Consider the following 20,353-nt stretch of genomic DNA (forward strand, 5'->3'; position numbering starts at 1 on the left):
AACAAGAGGGGGGGACTGGAGGGACGACAGGAGGAGGAGAGAACGGCTGACCCCTAACACAGGTACCACTCTTCTTCTTCTTCTCCTTCTACTTCTTCTTCTTCTTCTTCTTCTTCTTCTGTAGCAGGATAGGAGATGGACAGCTGTGCAGATGCACAGTGAGAGCGAAGGGGGAATGGCAGAGGGGGCGTGTGTGTGTGCGTGTGTGTGTGTGCGTGTGTGTGTGTGTGTGTGTGCGTGTGTGTGCGTGTGTGTTTGTAGAGGACAGCATGTTTCCCTCATGGGATCGCATTCTATTTTCGCTGGGTGACGAACACTCGCCTCCCACACACACACACACACACACACACACACACAAACACAAACACTCCCAACACTAGACACCTGCCTCAACCTTGTTTTCCAGCCAGCATCTGTCCAAACATCAGGCACCGAAAGGGAAAAAAAACAAACGCTGTATCTGGAACGAGGAGCCGCAGCCTCTCTGTTTGTCTCTAGTTTTGTTGTTTTTTGTGTTGTTTTTTTTTCTCTCCCTCCGCTGCGTCCAGCATCCTGAGCCTTAGGATGTGTTACGTAGTGCTATAACGGGACGCTATGTCAGAGCGGTGATGTGTCATAGCCCGCTGTTTACTCTGCCTATTGCATAAGGAGGAATCTGAAATACATACGCACACGCTCGCGCTACAAGCTCTGATCTTATGAAACCAGTGACGGAGGCAGATTTTGCTTCTTCTAATCCGTGTTTACTTGTGTCGTTGAGGAATAAAAAAAAAGGTGGCGCGCGATCAGATTAAAGCTTATAGGTGCTATTTTTAAGCGAAGCCCTGTCTGATATGTGCTGACCATGCTGTATGTGATAGATGCACTCTGCTCCTATATGTGTGTGTGTGAGAGAGATAGGGAGAGAGAGAGAGAGAGTGTGTGTGTTTGTGCGTCACTTCAGAGGCGGCTTTACTACAGCGTGCCATTAAAAGATGCACTGAGACTGCAGTGTCACTGCTGACTGAAACCGATGCTACCAACAGCCTCGCTCGACCTGAGGAGAGCAAGAGAGGGAGAGGTGTGACAGAGAGAGAGAGAGAGAGAGAGTAAAAAATAAAAGCAAAAGGGAGGAGGTGGAGACAGACACGGCAATATGTGTTTGTGTGTGTGCGTGGGAGAGAGAGAGAGAGAGAGAGCGAGCGACGGGGAGGAGGGGGTGACGACGGAGATAACGCAGAGAGGGCGTAGAGAGGTGTCAGAGAGAGAAAACAGAGGTGAGATAGAGAGTGTGTGTGTGTGTGTGTGTGTGTGTGTGTGTGTGTGTGTGTGTGTGTGTGTGTGCCTGGAAAGATAGCGGCAACGCACGCAAAAGGAGTAAGAATGAGAGAATGATGGAGCGGGAGAGGGAGAGTGATAGGCGATGAAGGGGAGGAAGAATATATGAATGGAAGATGAGAGTCTGATCCCCCATAGCGATGCAGCGACATGGCCGCCATCAACACGTAAACATCTGCACCGCAAACAGTGTGTGTGTGTGTGTGTGTGTGTGTGTGTGCGCGCGTGCACAAATAGCCCAGGAGTGTATCTTTGTTTATAGGTAATATATGCTAATAATAAACGTTCAATTTCTAGTCTAATCGTATAAAAAAAACACCTGCGGTTTCCGTGTACGTGTTTTCCCGAAGATGTTTACAGCTGACGTCTGCGGCTCTGGCGTGTGCGCGCTTTGTTTTGTGTGTCTCTGCGTGTGTAAAAGCAATATTCCTGCAGTCAAAAGAAATAGATAAGACGAGAGCCAGCCCACTGGCTTGGCACAGCATGGCACGGCAAGGCAACGCACCTCGAATACACAATCGCTGCCACGCAGACGAGCGCACACGCCGAAAGTCTCCTTCTCCTCTGACTTTTTTCTCCTTCACGCACGCACACACACACACGCGCTGTTCAGGCTAACAGTGGGTTTCCTGCATGATGCAACACAATGAAAGGAAGCTGATTATCATGGAGATTGGGCGGCGTGTGGAGAACAGGTTTCAGCCTGTGTGTGTGTGTGTGTAGATGTGTGTGATGGTCAGCAAAGGGCATACTGAAATTGGCAACTCATCGCCGTGGTGAAATGAAAGGTGAACGCTCCCCTCTGCGTCTCTCGCTTTCTCTCCCTCGCTTCCTTCCCCTTTCTGTCTCGGACCAAAACAAATATACGAGGTCAAGGAGTCGAGGGGAGAACAACTGACAAAACAGGCAGATTGAGAGACCGAGAGGACAGATTAGAGACAGACGAGGAGGACGAGGATCTTTCTCTCCACATTTCTCCTTAGTCTAATCTCCCTGTCCCTACATTGATCCCTCCGATTCCTCAATTACTCTCGGCCCGTTTTCAACTAAACCCTTGTACTTTTTTGTGTGTGTTTGAGAGCCACACTATAAAGCCCCCACATGCCCACCTAATTGCCCCAGAGGCTCATGGTTATTTACTGTGGGAGAGGTGGGGGGGGAGGTTATTAGGCAGACTGAGAGAGAGAATGTTTGTCCCTCATTAAAGAGAAGTGCCGCGAACCCAAGCAGACCTGCATAGGGGGCAACCGGACCACAGCAGCGTCATTAAAAGCACACACACATAAACACAGCGAGCTGCTAATGAATGTGGACGCTCCGACTGTGACTCATAGCGTGCCATTATTCACGCTGAATGACAATCCGTGTCAAAAGTGGCAAGCTTTCCCTGAAACCGCTGAACTGTCGGCTGATTCTTTCCTTTCGGGTTTCGCTGAGGTCCAGCAGCTCGCCATGAGCGTAACGCATACACGTGTTGTAACCAGACCCGGATTAACCTGCGAGGCGGCCTCGGGGCGAAAACGCAGGAGTCACCTCGGGGCACTTAATATTATGCTCTGTCGGGGCATTTAAATACAGAAATAATAACTTTATTAACAGCACCTTTAAAAACAGAGTTCAAGGTGCTGTGCAACTTAGCAAACAACGAAAGAGTCACGAGGAAAAGCAGTTGTTACAGTGGCTCACGGATATAAATAGAGAGATGACTGAAAGGAAGACAAAAATAAGTCAAAGTTGAATAAAACACAATAAATATAAGGCGGGTAGAGCAGCATTATGCAATTATGTTTTAAGAAGTGATGGAAATGGGGCACTAAGCTGTGCAAAATCTCAAGAAAACTGAAGAAACCTGTGGCTTCTGAGGATCTGCGGCCGGCTGCCCAGTTGTTAATCCAGGCTTGCTTGTACACTTTACACTGCGATGTGTTTGCGCTTTGACATTAAGTTGTACTTAACCACAAATGGCCAGAAGGTGTGAACATTTTTCACCCATCCATCCATTTTCCTCTGCTTATCCGGGGTCAGGTCGCGGCGGTGGTAGGCTAAGCAGGGTAGTCCAGACATTCCTCTCCCAGGCAACACTCACCAGCTCCTCCTGGGGGATCTGAGGCCTTCCAAGGTCAGATGAGATATGCGATATACATTTTTTAGGTTATTTTCTTGGCTGTTTTTGCCTTATTGGACAGGGACAGTGAGAGGCACTGAGGAAACTGCTGAGAGAGAGGAGTGTGACATGCAACAGAGGTCGCCCGATGGAACCGTAGCGACCATGCGGTCATGCAGTATGTGCTATAACCGCTCCACAACCAAGGGGCTCAGAAAAATGTGCAATATTATAAGATTACAACTTCTACTGCTGATGTAGTCCTTATCGCTGTAAGGTACGTATTGGGAACATATCGCCCCAACACATTCTGCTGGAGTCTAAAGGCGCTTACTCGATTTTTTCATCTCTTTTTAATTGACCTTTTAAAGGTTCTTGGATTTAACATGATACCCATGTGTTTTATATCAAAATTCACAAAACAGCCTCAGCTCTCTGAATAATCAGGACTCATTTGCCCTACAGCAATGTCTTAAGAAATCATTTGGCTGAGAGCTGAAAATGTGTTGTCCGATTTTTGAAATTCTTTACATCCCTTGTAAAAACGTACCTTTACTCGGATGGACGAATTGTTCTGGTGCTTGAAATCGGTTAAGCAAAGTCTGAGATTCACAATGATAGTGGACAATATATAATAAAATAATAGATAAATGTATAATAAATGTCTAAAATAACGTGTGCATATGAAATTTGAGCATTACAAACCGAACATGAACTTTATTTTAAGAAAGTGGCAACAAGTAATGGCGCACTTTGAATAATCCCACTGTGAACCATGTGTTCATGAGAAGTAACGCGCTCTGTGGCAGCGTACCACTCTCTTTCTTTGTCCAAACTTCTGCCTTGTGTTCATCCACGATACCTGCACACACACTCGGAAACACACACATGCTCACACATGGAGTAAACACGTGGTCCGCGACATGATGTCACCCCAAACCCTAAAACAAACAAACGCACACACACAAATTCATATGTCTCATCTTTCTCCAACATCCCTGCATCTTCACACACACAGACTCGCACTCTAAGCGTAAATACTGAGGTCTTCATGTGCATCATACACCCCAGCACACACACAAACACAGTGTGAGCGGGCGGGTACACGCTGTTCCAGTGAGCCGTATATCACAGCTGCTAACCCAGATCTGATTACAAACAGTAGCTCCTCGCATGCACATCCGTGTCTGTCTGTGTGTGTGTGTGTGTGTGTGTGTGTCCCTTATGTGTCCGTGTGTGTGTGTCTGCACTTGGGCCTAATGCAGTTTGCAGGTAATATGTTTTTATTGGACTATCCAGGACAGTGTCAGCGCAGTGTGTTTGTCTAGCGAGGGCTGATGTATTTCCTTCCGTGAGAGTGAGGAACATCAGAGAGAGGGATGTAGGCGGGGGGGAGGAACAGGGGGGATGGTGGAGAGGAAGAGCAAGGGGTTACTGCGGGGAAGAGAAGACAGAGGTTGTGATGAGAGAGCGAGGGAGAGAGCGAGGAGGGGGTAGAGAGGCTCATCTGTATGCTGGTTACTGTGTGCCGCTTGTTTGATCTGGAGGGAGTACTTAATGCTGGATGGTGGGATGCTGCAGAGTGGGGAAGGCAAAAAATAAGGTTCCAGCAAGAGTGTGTGTGAGAGGGAGAGAGAGGGAGAGTGTGTAATTAGGTGTGAGGTGTTGGGTGCAGCACTTTGCTCATTAAAAGGATCTGGCTGCCGTCCAGCCCTGTGCAGTTCATCAACTGTCCTTCATGTCTCTCATCCCCCGTCCTCCTCTCATCATCTGTCCTCGCCTTCCCTTCCTCGCTCATCGCTTCCTCTCTTCTCTGCGCTCAATCCTCCCGGCCCAGCATTACCGCAACAAAACGCCGCTTTGCAACGCCGGTCCTGATAGACGGAAAAGGGGAGAACGAAGATGGCGGGGGAGGGGGGGAGGCGGGGGGGGGGGGGGACGTCTTTTATCACTGATGAGTATTTGATCAAATGCGCCTCATTAGAGCCGAATATATCATGCTTGTAAAAGATCAGTAATGAAATCATTTGCACGTATCCGGGCTAATAAGCGTACGTGCGAGTATGAAGTCTCGCAGACGCTTCATATGTTGCTGTGGTGACATGCTTTTTTCATGACATCATAAGCGGGGTGACCAGAATACACCTGTTGCTAATTAAAGGGAAAAATCACACGTCTGCTCCAGTGAGAAATAACACGTACCATTATGAATGTATGTAAGCACACGGACTCACAGGGCTGTGTATATGTGCACAGGCATAGATTTGGTGCGGGACGGTGGGGACGGGTCCCCCTCAGCTTGCTTAAGAGCTTTAGTGCATTATATTCTGTTATATTTTAAAGCATAATATCACCAAAAAATTAAAACGCAGTCATTATCTCCTCACCCTGATGTTGATGGAAAGGCGAGTGAAGTTTTGTCGTCCACAAAACATTTCTAGAGCTTCACAGGAAAAGCAGCATTCTCCTAAACAACTGAAGTAGACGGGGAAAAACAACCAAGAAAAATAATGAAATGCCTCCAAACAGCTTTTCCAGCATAATCCAAGTCTCTGAAAGACCCCAAGTTGATTGGAAAAGATCATTAATCATGCCACCGATACACAGTCGAGCTTGTATTACACTGGACGACCTGTATGGAGCCAGTTCGGGGGTTTCTCTGTTGTCCTTTATATAAATAAAGGAAGAATTCCAGCAGAATGCGGGAAATGACGAGTCTGACGGCCCAAATCTTTTCACTTAATGTGTCACCGCCAAGGTTTAACCTGCACCCTTGTATATGCAGGGGTGAAGCTGAAGTAATATGTATGATCAAGGCTTTAACTCAGCATCAGCAAGGAAGGGAGTGATCTTGCTTTTGAAAGCATATGGAGAATGATAGATTCTTATTAGTATTGAAGTTTTTTGGTTCAGCTGTTCGGCGCTATAACCGGCAAGCAAAGCCGTAATTTTAGTCAGGTTGCTTTTTAAGAGACTCTGAGTGTGTGTTTGTGTGGGCTATGTGTGTGTGCGTTCAGCTAAATGAGCGCCTTGCTAACTAAAGCCTGTCGCGCTGCTGTTTAGCTGTCTGCCAGGCAGAAAGAGAATGAAAGAGAAGAGAGACAGAGAAGAAACAAATTAGGCAAAGGGAGGGGAGAGATGAAAATCGTGCTGGAAGGAGTGAAGAAGAAGGGCAGAGAGGCAGATGGAGGCAACAAGAAGAAGATGAGGTGAGGGGAACAAATAAAGATTGATGCCAAAGCAGGGATCAGGGAGCTGTGGAGGGAGAAGAAAACAGATCGGGGGAACAGAATAGAATCAAGAGAACAACACAACGCAATATGGAACATTTGAACAAAATGGAGGAACAGCTTAAAGTCAAAGATGCAGATTGTTTTGTGTATGTCTGTGTCAGGGAGAGAGAGAGAGAGAGAGAGGAGAAACAGAGAGGTGGAAATAACAGCCATTAGAGCGTGCAGGAAGCGTGTGATGGGACCAGGCAATTGTCAAGAATCGTACTGGAACCAGAAACTGTCACCGCCGTCTCTCCTGTGTTCTGATCACGCAGCAACAACAGCACTTTGAAAAGTTTTCTACCCCCCTCCTGTGCCTTCAAACAGCTGCTGGAGTTGCATAATCCTGAGAGGAAAAAAAAAAGCGAGATCAGAGACAGAGAGAGACAGATAGAGGAACCAAGAGGGAGAAATGGTACAGAACAAGTCCTCTGCCATGATATAATACACAACACACACACTTTCACACGCTTACCTAATCCTAGTCATAGCCTGAATAAGCATCCACGTGAGGGCAAACACAAACAGCTTTGTTTTGCACAGTTTTGCAGTTATTCTGCTGATATGATCACGTCAAGATTGTTATGATAAAACGCCACCGAGGCTGCGTCGCACTAAAACGGGACAGTGCGGGAGCAGAAGGTGTGAATGTATGTATGTTAAGTGTGTTAGCGCACATGTGAGTGCGTCTGTGTGGGTGGGCGTGTGGCCCAGCTACGCTGTCTTGTCGGCGGATGTGGGTTAGAATAGAAAAGGCTCTCTGGGGAAAGCACTAAAGGCGTAGCTGGCTGCCGCGCTGCCCGACAGAGTTTTATTACCGAGCAGCCATGAACGTACGCTCACATGCGCACACACAACCTTACATTTATCTGTATATGCAAGAGGAAGTAAAGGGACAGTCCTCAAGTAGACTTTCCGGTCACACTGATGAGACAGGATCAGTCGTACATTCTGTCAGATTAGCCAAAAACTAAAAATAATGTGGTCTTTATTAGATGGTAACCAAAGGCAGTTGTACCTTTAGTAAACTAATAAGACGTATTAAGATGTAATGTGTAAAAAATTAGATGAAAACTAGAAATAATATATTTTTTACAAGACAAAGAACACAGTTATAGCCCAGGTAAACTAATAAGACGCAACAAGCAGAAGTTTAAATCAAAATGTATCAAAATAGACAAAAACTAAATCACGTTGTAATAAGAAACCACACATGATGCCTTATCAAACCTAAAACACACCTAATACTAATACTAATACTCTATTACACACTTATTTAACAAGATCATGCATTTAGAAATTAAAAACAATGCCAGAGCAGCTCCACAATATATTAATTAGAGGCTATTTTACCCGTACTAACAAAAATGTAACACCACACCTAATGCTACCATCATGGACCAGCAGTGGCTTAATTAGACAACGCAGGCTGTAATTTGACATATGTAGAGATGTATTAATAATGGTAAGTCAGAGCTCAGAGCTCAGAGGACGATGCATTTGGGCTTAATTTAACATAGTTGTAATTTGTAACAGGGTAATTTGTGGTCAATTAAAATAAAGCTGTCCCGTAAAATAAAGTCAAACAACACTGTAGTCTCTCAAGTATAGAGTAGACATTCCTCCTACACTTAAAATACATAATTATCTTTTCTTTGACCTTTGACCTGTCATCTGCCTGATCTCTGCACAGTACCGCTAAATCTTCACTTCTAAACGGGAATGATTTTGCATCCAAAGGAAACTCTGCATCCCCTCTCCAGTCCCCACTGTGTGCATTAACCACACTCCGCACTCGGTGCCGTTGCTAGGTTGCATGTGCGCGTCCGCTCGCACGTATGTGTGCGTGCCTGCACGTGTGTGTGTGTATGTCTTGCTCGACAGCCTCCGCGCTACGGACGCAAAGTGAGTTCTCTGCCTGTGAATTAGCTTCCATAGCAACCAGCGCCACACAGCCAGGCAGGCAGGCAGGCAGGCAGGCAGCGAGGTGAATGAACGCCGCTCTGCTCGTGCGATCTCAAAGTGGGCACAGGCCCGGTGCCAAGATGTGGGTACGGTGGGCACGCCGGCATGCCGACGGGCGCAGACAATGGGGCGTTGCTGTGGTGATAGGAGGGCTGGTGGCTGGAGGGGGGGTTAACAATGTGCGTCGGTATGTGGATGGAAGTCAAAAGCAGCGTTCAGTGTGATAATAGAGCTGCTCTGTCTGTTTGACGCTCCTTCAGTTTGTTTTCCTACTGTTCCTCGTCCTCCGTCGCTATTTTTGTTTGCCGCTCAGCATCTCTCCACTTTTCATCCCCTGTTTTCTCTCTCTCTCTCTGTTTGCTTTCCTTCTCTTATCTCTCTCTCTCTCTGTCTCTCTGTTTGCTTTTCTCCTCTCTTCTCTCTCTGTGTCTCTCTGAGAAAGAGGTTGCGGCATTGCAGAGGTGGGTGTAATGCGGGGGCAGAGGAGATTTTTTTTTTTTTCTTCATCAGAGTGTTATTGTCAGAGCTGGCCCATCACCTTGGATACACACACACTCATGCACCCACACGCACATATACATACACGCGCCTCAGACGTCAAACGCACGTCAAACGCTAACTATTAACGGTCAAGGTTTGGCACAGAACAAAAAAAAAAAGCCCTCAGAAAGTGGGCCCGACAGTACTCAACTCACATGGCGAGCTGTGCTAAATCAGCTGAACTCTTCCGGACAAAGAGCAAAACACCAAGTGAAAAGAATATAAACAATCATGGCACAGACGTCAGAGTCGGACTGCATGTCGGCTTGTGATCTAGATGATAGCCACGTCCCAAGGTGTGCTGTTGAGTCACACCAAGAAGATAACAAGCAGGCACATAGTCCGGATCTGGCTAATTGCTAATGTTCCCATGCAGGGAAAACACGAGGGACATGCTAATGACCTCTCACTCTGATGTCTATTAACTGACCAAGCCATCTCCATGGCAGCCAGGATGGAAGCACACACACATGCGCCCATGTTCACACACAAAACACAAAGTCACCTGGGGCTGCGATGAGGGGATAAGCCTGAGCCAAAATTTGAAATTAAATTATAATTTGATATCATCAATTATCTCACTTGTTAGGATGTATTTCCGCCACGGTGAGCAAAACATAATGAATGCAGAGAATGATGCTGCCAGGCTATTCTGTGCTTTAATATCGCTTTATTACACCTATCACCTCTTTTGTGGGGATAAAACCATGTGTGTGCTGAGGCTTTACACAAAGGAGGGGAGGAAAAAGAGGGAGACGGGGGGGGAAAGAGTGAAGGCTGCTGAATAGTAGAAGCACCTGGGAGAGAGTGAGAATAGTAATCAATCACACACGTGCGCGCATATATACACACTCACGGAAACACACACGTGCACGCTCAAACCTATACAGGAAAATATGCGCAAAGCACAGCTGGGCTGCGGAGAAGCCATCTGTAATGCTATAATATGGCTCTCAGTGTGTACAAGTGTGCGTGCTCCGCGTGCGTGTGTGCGTACGAGAGTTTGCATTTGCTCTCATGTTTGTGACTGCATGCATGTGCACGCAAGCAAACGCAAAATCAAGATCAACTTCCAGTTCACTCAGCCGTGTCTCCTCAGCCCGGATTTACATGCAATCACACTCTTACGCCAGCACATGCATGCTCACTAACCCATGCCGACAAACACACACACACATACGGGGACTCATACATAAGCATCGACTCTCACCTGCAGCCATAGACTATATAGCAATGCATACTAAAAAGAGCGGGATAGAAGAGGGGCGAAGAGAGCGATGGATGAGACAAGCGAGGGATGGAGTGAAGGATGGATGGATGGAGGGGGGGAGGCCAGTGACAGGGGTTTGTACAGCCAGAGAGATCTGTAATGAGATCTCGGTGAGTCAGACAGGATGCTACACACTTATCCCGGCTGGATAACAGACAGACAGCGAGGAATGCATTAGAATGCATTAGCCTAGCCGGCTAATATCAAAATCCGTGTCAATGTTATTAGCATGAAGCGCCATCTAACAATCTGGCACGCATCGATCTGCCTAGAAAAAAAAACCACACAAGCAGCCTCCTCATCTGGGCGGTGGAATTAGCTCGGGCTGGCAACAATTCACAGCTACCTAAGCAGTTTCTCCACCCAGCGTTAAATTAGAATAGGTTGACCCAGTGTTGCTTTTAGCGTGCTAGCTTGTATCAGAGGGTGAGTCACAAGCTTCGCTGGGAGAAGCCGCAGCACAAATTTAAACATCAGAGCAGTCAACAAACCCTGGGCTATCTCCGTGGCCATATTTATTCATGTGGTTTGACACCCGCCGACACACACACACACACACGCACGCGCGCAAACACACACATAATGAAAACACATTGTGAGCTCGCACACAAACTGAAGCACAGATGATGTTTGTATGTTTGAAGCCCACCAATGTTTTATATTTTTCTTAATGTCAACAAAGCCTGTGAAAAGACCCAAACCAACAATGAATTGATCCTAATAACAAGTATTGTCTGTGTGTCTCGTCCCTCTGTGCCACGGAGCTCCAATGTTGTCCTAAAACTATTAAAAACACATCAGTGAGCCACGCTGTGAGCTGGCTGACATGTTCCTTCCACCATGAACAAAGGCACTGTAGTCCATTTTGAGTCAGTCTTTCAAACACTGCACTGTTTAAGTGAATAAACACTTTTTGTATCAACCCGCAGCTGGAAATACTCCCCAACAGTTGCACTTTTTCCTTCCATTTGAGTGACGTTTGTTGAAAACAGCAGTGCCCAGCTCTTTGAGTAAAGTGTTTAGCCTTTTTATAGAAACGAAACTTCATTATTGTGAGTCGCTTTTAAAGATTTACACCAGAAGGAGTAAATGGGCTGTGTGCTGAGTGCCAGTGAGCTGGTAGGGAAGATCCAAATGCTGCATTCATGTCATTGTTTGGACCATGAATACGACAACCGAGTTGTGAAACACACTCACCTTGGCCTCCTGGTTTTAATTTTAAGTTGGAGACGATTTCTCCCACATGTTGAAAAGAAATACACAAGCGTCAACAAATTGTTGGCAGTTACATCTGAATAAAATCCACAGTCAAAACAAATAGAAAATGATCCAATTAAAAGAGGATTTGCTTGTAGCTGTTTGTATCTGGTGCCACAAATATGTAACACCACAAAATCAGATAATTTGGGCTTTTTAAAGCAGCTACAAGGATGTTTTTTTTTTTATTTTATGTTGATTCTGGCGGCCCCTGTGGACAACAGCGGTATGTGCACCAGCGTCATCATTACTGGTTTTAAACTGCCTTTTAACATGAGGAAGTAATTCTACAGTCGCTGTTATTCTCTTTAGTTTTTTCCATTCGTTGCCACCTGAATGAACGCGGTACCCTGTCACAGAGGAGAGTAATCAGATTCCTTCTCATCCGTCCAACTCTCCTGACACCTCCTCTCCCTTCCTCCCTTCCGTCCCTCTCTGTATCTCCACTTCTTCCCCCATAGCAGCTCCATCTTTCAATATCTGCTCTGCAGCCTCCCCCCTTTCCTCCTTTGAGTTACCCCCATCCTGCTCACTTTATCTTCCCCCTCAGCGCCTCCATCTTTCACTGTTCCTCCCTGCCTCTTCCGCTACCCATCTCTCTCTCCCCGGCTCCCCTTTCTTTAACCTTTTATGCTCTTCCTCTCTTCCTCCGCCTTTTCTTTCACTCTCTCTTCCTCTCGCCGGTGTGCACAGACGTCTCCCTGGCTCGCAGTGTGTCTCGCCTCTCCGTTTCAGTCTTTGCATCATTCCCTCTCCGCTGCTCCGTCAACATCCTATACCACACCTCCTCCCTCCTTCTCTCCTCTTTCTTTTTTCTCCCTTTCCGCCTTTTTTTTCCCCCTATCGTCAGCTCACATCTGCTCGTCTAACACCAATCCTCTCCCTTTTCAGCATGCTGCCCTCACCCCCATTACACTTCATTATTGGGTCTGTTCTTTTTTATCACTCTCCCCTCCTCCTCCCCTCTATCTCACTTTCGGGATGACGCATGATTGCATATTTCTGTCTCATTCAAGCAGCCACATGCTCGCACACACACACACACACCTTTTCCCTGTTAATCTATTCAGCGTGCGTAATGTCACCGTCAAGGTTAACAGCTGAGGTGCTAATGCTGAGAGTATCCGGGGGTTATAGGTAGGAAATACTTTTACTGATAAGTGAGTTTACGCGATGAACATCTAAGTATTTTGGGATGAGCTGATATCATCCGATGACCTCTCACACATATATATGTATATATCATTGTGGAAAATATTGACGGATAATTGCAGATCCTCTCATCAAACGCTAATTACCTTCATGAATGTTTGCAACTGGAGGCAATCAGCTGAAGAGGATTTCATGCTGTTTTAGCCTCAGCCCTCTATCTTTGTCCCCTCGTTTATGTTCATTAACGTGAAGAGCCGCCATTGTTCCATGGATAATTCATTGACATGCACGGCAGCAGCACCCGTGTTTGTTTGTATGTGTAACGTGTGTGTGTGTGTGTGTGTGTGTGTTTGCCACGGTGGGCGAACAGATGCAAAAGCCATGACAAGAAAATAACCTTCCCTCTCTCCCTCCCTCCCTGCCTCCCTCGCTCGTCTGTGGCGATGACGAGACGCCTCTCTCGCTCTCTCTTTCCCTCCCCCCTCTATTTTTATCATCTCCTCTCTCTCTCTCTCTCTCCCTCTCTCTCTCTCTCTCTCTCTTTCTGTCTGTCTCTCACTCTTTTTCCGTCTCTCTGTCCTTGGGTGTCTGCAGCCAGCTGTGTCTTCGGGCCATTAGTGCCCCCCACCCCCCTCCCCTCCATCCATTTTCCCCATCACTGATTCCTCCGGCAGACTTTACCCCCTCCATCCCCCCGCCTCGCTCTTACTCCTCCTCTCTCCTCCTCCCCTCGTTCTCCTCCTCTGTCCCTGTGACCACTGGGGCTCCATTGTCACAGCGACTGCTGATAACGGTCTCGTCCTCAGTCCGGCATTCCGTTACGCCACTGCACCAAAATCAAACGGCGGTACGCAGACACATCTGTAAACATCCACACATCTACGCGAGAAATGAGAAAAAAAACAGCCAAATATAATAAAGCAGCACCAGTTAACACACATCTTATTTTCAAACAGCACGAACACATTGTGCTATTGCAACATTCACACACACGCGCGCGCGCACACACACACCGCCAAATGTACATCGTCAGCATCCTCCCCTTTCTGTTTATGTAAACATCTTGTTCTGCTGCTAGCCTCTTGCGGCTGCCTCCCGTTATGAAAAGTTATTGCGCTGCATAATGTAGTGCCATTTACTTCCCCGCACACCTACCCTAACTCACTCATCATCATAAAGCCGTGATTGATCCACTTTCCCCGTGGCATGCCAATGCTCGATGCTAAGGCAATCTTCGGCCTTGGAGGAGAAAGAGGAGGCTTCGCCTTTGAGAAAGTGGGCCACGGGTATCGCGTCCCCCCCGCTGTATCTGTGCGGTCAGCAGAAGGGAGTCGGACCGGGGCACATGTGATGCAGATGATGATTACTGTTTGCTTCTTCTTTTCTTTTCAAATGACTTGAGATCAGTTGATGAGTAATACAGAACGTAAACATGACTCTTTTTTTACGAGAAAACAACACAGGGTTCCTTTAATCTCCCTGCGACCCCTTAGATTGACCTTGTGACCCTGTTGGAAGGGTCCAACTCTCAGTAAAGACTGATGGGATTACGGGTGAGGTGTGTAATTTGTGGAAAGTGTTTCAACAGTGTTCCCCTCATGTCTCCTGCCGTCTGTTAAAAGTGGATTTTTTTTGTGTTTATGTCACCTGTGTATTCTCCGTATGTAGCCTACATATATGTATGTGTGTGTTTATGCATCGGACATGTGTGTGTGTGTGTGTGTAGTGTGGTGATGGATGTATTGGAAGGGCATTGATTTTGACAGCTTCAGCAGCAAAATGACGGCCGTCTTCGCTGTGGCCCCAAACACACACGAACAAACACACACGATCCATTTTGGGTGCCTTTAATCCACTGGAGGACAATAAAAATGGGTCATCCAAAAAAGGGGGCACTTACACACACACACACACACACACAGACATACACAAAATGATGGCCCATTGCATCATCTGCCTCCCCCCTTTCCTGTCAGCGAACACTCCCCCTTCCTCTCACCCCTTCTCCTCCTCCTCCTCCTTCTGTCCTCTCCGTCCCTCCCTCCACCTCTCCGTCCAAACCACTCTATTGATTGAGCCATTCAATTTCCGGCTGTAATTCAACTACACTGTTGCACTTGAATATGTAAATGAGTCCATGGGGGTTGCCGCTGCTGCCGTCGTCATGGAAACCTCTCATCAAACACAGAGACGCTCACACGGGGCGCACACGGGACGCCCTCGTGCGCACGCACACACACACATAAACGGCCTCCTTCGGGGGTTTGAAAGGAGAGACAAGGTGAAATGTGTGGTGTGTGTGTGTGTGTGTGTGTGTGTGTGTGTGTGAAACTGAAACTTTGACAGTGGCATGAGATTTGGCCGGGGCTTAAATGACCTCACTGTACCCTTGGGTGTGTATGCGTCTAAGTGTGTGTGTGTGTGTGTGTGTGTGTGTGTGTGTGTGTGTGAGAGAGAGAGAGAGAGAGAGAGGAATACTGCGTGTGTCCACTGCCTGGCCTCGTGCTCTTTGAAGACTCCCTCCCTCACCTCCCTCTCTTCCCTTAAAGCTCTCCCACCCTCCCCCTCCACCTCTCCCCCATGTCTCACCCCCTCTCTCTCTCTCTCTCTCTCTCTCTCTCTCTCCCCTCGCACCATGTTTGTGCAGCCCTCTAATCGCACTGACAGGAGAACAGCACTCTGTGTGGCTTCTGCCACCACGCATGCACGGAGACACACAGAGAACACCAAACACATGCAGAATTAATACATTCTCCATGTTTCCTCTTCCTCGCGCACACCAGCGAACTCCGAGACACAAACAAACACGCACACACTGGCACGCACACCCCAAACACACACACTCACATGCTGCTTCAGTATAAGCAGCAGTGCTGTGTGACGTTAATGCGCTCCTCTCCCTCTGTGCCACTGTCTGTCCCTGTATGTTGCTTTGGGGACATTTTTAGGTCACGAGGATGTCACACCAATCTGAATGTGTGTGTGTGTGTGTGTGTGTGTGTGTGTGTGTGTGTGTGTGTGTGTGTGTGTGTGTGCATACAGCCGAGTGTCTGTGTTTACTGCAATATGTGAATGTGTTGATGGTTTTTAGTCTGTATTTCCGTGCATTCGTGAAGTGCGCACGAGGCGTATGATGAGGTTTTATTTTATCGGGGATAGCTTAACACTTAAATCCTAAAAGTGGCAGCAGACAAGTTCTTTGCTTCAATGTATCATTATGAAGTAAATGTTGATTGCGAGATGTAATGGCTGTAGAATAATGACAACATCTGCGTTCACATTGGTCCCCTATAAACCTCGCTTTCGCTCTGCTACTTTGTCTACCACCGGGCACAAAATCTCCTGGGAAGATTTAGGCTGACTGGCGAACCAGTCAGGCCGACAGCCTGGTACAACCTGCTTTCACGTCTTCATCATAGAACAGAAGAATGAATAAACTCATGTTTTGTTGGTAGTTAAAGACAACTGGATTGCTTTACCTTTTCCTCAGAGAAGAAAACGTAAAGCGAAAACGTAAAAGAGCAGTTTGGCGTTGGCATTCCCAACTTGTGAAATACTGACGCTTTGGGAATGTAGGTTGGGTCGGCCGCCATTCCAACTCGTTAACTATTCCAGTTGGGAATGAGACTCAAAATTGATGACCGCCAAAACGGCCATCACCTTTTGATTCAAATGTTGCAAAACTGGGATTGCTGCGCTGAAATGTTTGACATCGCCAGCCCTGCCCACTTCAAACCAGTGAAAGTAAGCAGATAATTACATCAGTGCCTCAAGAGAAAAAAACAAAAACTGGTCAGACTTCACCATCTGCGTTTTAGATTGGTTCCCTATAAACCTTGCTTTCACTCTGCTAGTTTTTCTACCACCGGGCATGAAATCTCCTGGGAAAATGAAGGCTGACTGGCGATCCAGTCAGGCTGGCAGCCTGGCACCATTTCTGTCTGCTTTTACGTCTTCATTATACACTAAAAGAATAAATAAACTCACGGTTTGTCCTGTGTTATTGGTAGCTGCTACGCTGAGGAAAATGTAAAGCGATCCAGTTGTCTTCACGACAGCAGGAGCAACAAAACCACTTGAAAAGTGCCAGGGCGAGGAATATTGTCTTTTTCCATTTTAAACGTTTGACTATATTCAGCAACAACCAAAGTTAAAGTAAAAAAAACATATCCTTATTTATAATTCATTACAGATGTAATCTCAACTGAACTCCTTCTCTAAAGGTCAACTTTGTTATAAAGTGTTGCAACATTTGATCAATCGGAGATGGCAGTTTGGCGTTTGGCGTAATTGGATTTATACCACCCCACACAGACTTAAACGTTCAGTTTGTATGAAAGTTGATTTTTCTCATTCCGAACTCGTCCAATACTGATGCTTTGGGATTGTGGGTCGGGTCAGCCTCCATCACAAAGTGTCAGTATCTGACTAAATGGGAATGGTATTAATCAAATTTGATGTCAACGGCAATCACCTTTTGATTCTAGTGTTGCTGGGATTGATGCGCTGAAATGTTCGACATCACCTTTTGCCAGCTGAGCCCTGCCCACTTCAAACCAGTGAAAATAAATTGACAAATACATCAATGTCTAAAGTGGAAAAAAAACAAAAACTGGTCAATCTTCATCACTCATACTGAGAATCTGATAGAAAAATAAAAAAGGTTTTCAGGACCTTTAATAACAACAGAAACTGGCAATTGTTTCCGATCAATGCAACGCTCTCTCCCTGCCTCCCTCAACGGATAAATTATTAATGCAACTCATACAAGCAAGGGCATTTATCCGAACAATGATAAGTTATTTGATGATGCGACTCGGGTTAAAGCGTTCAGCTGGCAGCCGGGCCCCATCCCTCTCATAAACAATGACACTTCAATCTGGTCATGAATCAAGAAGGAAACATTTTCTCCCCCCTCCAAAAAAACAAAAAAACAAATGTCTCCCATGGAGGTTTTGTTTGAGCTCAGTTTTGGGAGAAAGTGGAAGGCCTTGTGGGTATGTGTGAGTGAGCACTTGTGCATCTGCGCATGGGCATGTATGTGCATGTATATATGTGTGTGTGAGTGTGCGCACTGCTAGGCAAATGAGCTTGTCAGTATGCGGCGCAGGTCTCTCTCTGGTGGCAGGCAGATGACAGTGCAGTGATTGGGCTGATTTCAGCGAGGACGTGAGGGGAAATCTGAAGGCTGCCTCCGGGCTCAGGTGCTTATCACCTCCCCACACACACTCTCGCGCACAGATTTGGATGCGTCTACACACACACAGTCACACACACATATGCGCTCTACTGCTAACTTTGGCGGTCCACCTTAAACGAACACAGATGTAGAGACGCACACGTGACAAGCACACGTTGGGTGACACACGCATACATGCACTCTGCCTTCTCTACTTTATTACAAAGTTAATTATCGAAATCTCCTGTGAGTCTGATAGCCACGCTGTCTGTCTGGCCACTCAGTGCTAGTCATACACACACACACTCGCACACAGATCAGCAGATAAGTGTGTGTATGTGTGTGTGAGACCAATTATTATAGCCCAGGGCAGGTGGGAAAGGGGAAATTAGAGTTTGTATGAAGGTCTGCATGCACTTCCTAAGACAATTATTGACAATTAATTACAGCCTAAGTGGCAGTTGGTATATCACACAAACACACACACACACACACACAAGACACACACAAGCAAACAAAATTGATTTCAGCTGAGGGCTTGTTGTTTATATTTCTTTGTCAATCACGTGAAACTTCTGTGCAGGTTGTTGGAGTTTGCCTCGTGTGAAAATGGTCTTATATCGCGATGTTGTTTGGAATTCGTCACCAAAGTGGTTCACATTATTGCATTCATTCCTGTGTGATGTTTGTGAGACATTGTCCTCCTGCTGCAGTCATCGTGGCGCCTTCCTGTAGCCACACTGTTCTGCTCGCTTACGCTTATTTCAAAGGAAATCAAATGTGTTAAAACTTAAAAATATATGGCTCAGTACAGGATGATATCTGCATATTCATACAGGTTAGAGCAAGAGGTTAGAGCAAGGTTAATAATATCTCAATTCACTCATTTACATGTTTAAGTAGGACATAGTTACCTAGTTGCTGTGATTCGTTTGATCAGGTCTGATCACAAAAACTGTGCTGAGATCTTGGTCCAGTCATAAACAAGTTCTGGCTGGGTTCCTTTGTAGTTCAAATGTATTGGGACCTCAATCTGACCCAAATGAGAGGCAAGTTTGAGCTTCAAAATGAACAGTTGCCAGCAACTAGCCGGAGGTCTGACCTGGACTAGAGATGCAGTACTTTGCCTTCTTGATGTTTGGGCAGATAGGAGCTTCTTCTTGTGTTTACTTCCTTACTCCCACCCAGTTGGCTGTTGGATTTTGGTCCAATTTAATCTTTTTCAGTGTAAGAGAATACAAATATGGTTACAAGGTACATTTATTGTCACTTTTTTAAACACAAACAAACAAAAACAGAACTATGTCCTTTGTGCAACATCTGTTTTAGAAAATGGAGTGTTGATGATTTAAGGAGTCTCACAGCCTGAGGAAGAATCTGCTCCTTATTCTGGTGGCATGGAGGCGGATACTTCTGTATCTTTTGGCAGCAGGGTGAACAGACTGTAGCCGGGGTGGGTGTTGTCTTTTAGTATCCTTTGGTCTCTGTGCAGATGTTTCACTTTTGACTTTACTATAGTTCATACCATTACTGACAGTTACTTTGATTATTATTACTATGATCCAGCCGTAGAGATGAATCATTGTCTTGCTGATAAGTTAGCGAGTTGTTGAATATGTTGTCATGAGAACCAGCAGCGTTGAACACACCACATTGCTTCCTCCTCCAGTGTCTGCTGGGTGATTTCAGCACTTTATGCGCAACTTTATCTGATGACGGCGGCTGATTTTCCATACAGCGCTTCTAACCAGATGCAGCAATGCAGTCTCACTTAAGTTAGCAATTCAAAGTAAATTACCTTTGATGGTTCACAAAAGAATGAGGAGGGATCTGCGAAAGGATTGACAAATGACAAAAGATAAATTGGGGCTGAAAGGACTTTGAGAGGTTGAAGTCATCGGTGTCTCAATAGCTGCTGTCAGAGAGAAAGAGGTGTTAGACGGCCTGCCTATTTTCCGTCTATCTACCTGTCTGTGTGGCTGTCTATCTGCATGTCTGTCCATGTATCCGTCTGTCTCCTTGTCCATCTTCCTGTCTGTTTATCTCTGTCTAGCTGTCTGTCTTTCTCCAATCTCACACATCTGTCTGCAGCAGGAGAGACCCGTAAATTAAACATCTAAGATTCCTCCCTCTCTGTCCTTGGCTCTTATCCCTTTGCTCTGTTCCTCTCACCCTCCTCCCCCTGTCTTATGCGCTCGCTCAGCCCTCCCCGGCTCGCCCCCGACTGTATTTCTTCTTCCGCCTTTCATCTCTGTCCTTCCCCTCTCTCGTCTCTCTGGGCGAGATAGAGGGAGAGA

At 46.3% G+C, this 20,353-nt stretch overlaps 1 protein-coding gene across 3 annotated transcripts in view; it reads left to right on the forward strand.

The window, feature by feature from the left end:
- The window catches only part of rai1 (retinoic acid induced 1), a 59,695-nt gene that overhangs the window by 144 nt on the left and 39,198 nt on the right, over positions 1 to 20,353 (forward strand). For all 3 annotated transcript variants that reach the window (XM_084371624.1, XM_084371625.1, XM_084371626.1), the window contains exon 1: positions 1 to 62. This exon is cut by the window's left edge and continues 144 nt beyond it. The gene's annotated coding sequence lies outside the window, so the exon portion shown is untranslated. The remainder of the gene's footprint in view (positions 63 to 20,353) is intronic.

This window comes from Pagrus pagrus (assembly GCF_965226575.1).
Source record: "Pagrus pagrus genome assembly, chromosome: 13".
Lineage (NCBI taxonomy): Eukaryota > Metazoa > Chordata > Actinopteri > Spariformes > Sparidae > Pagrus > Pagrus pagrus.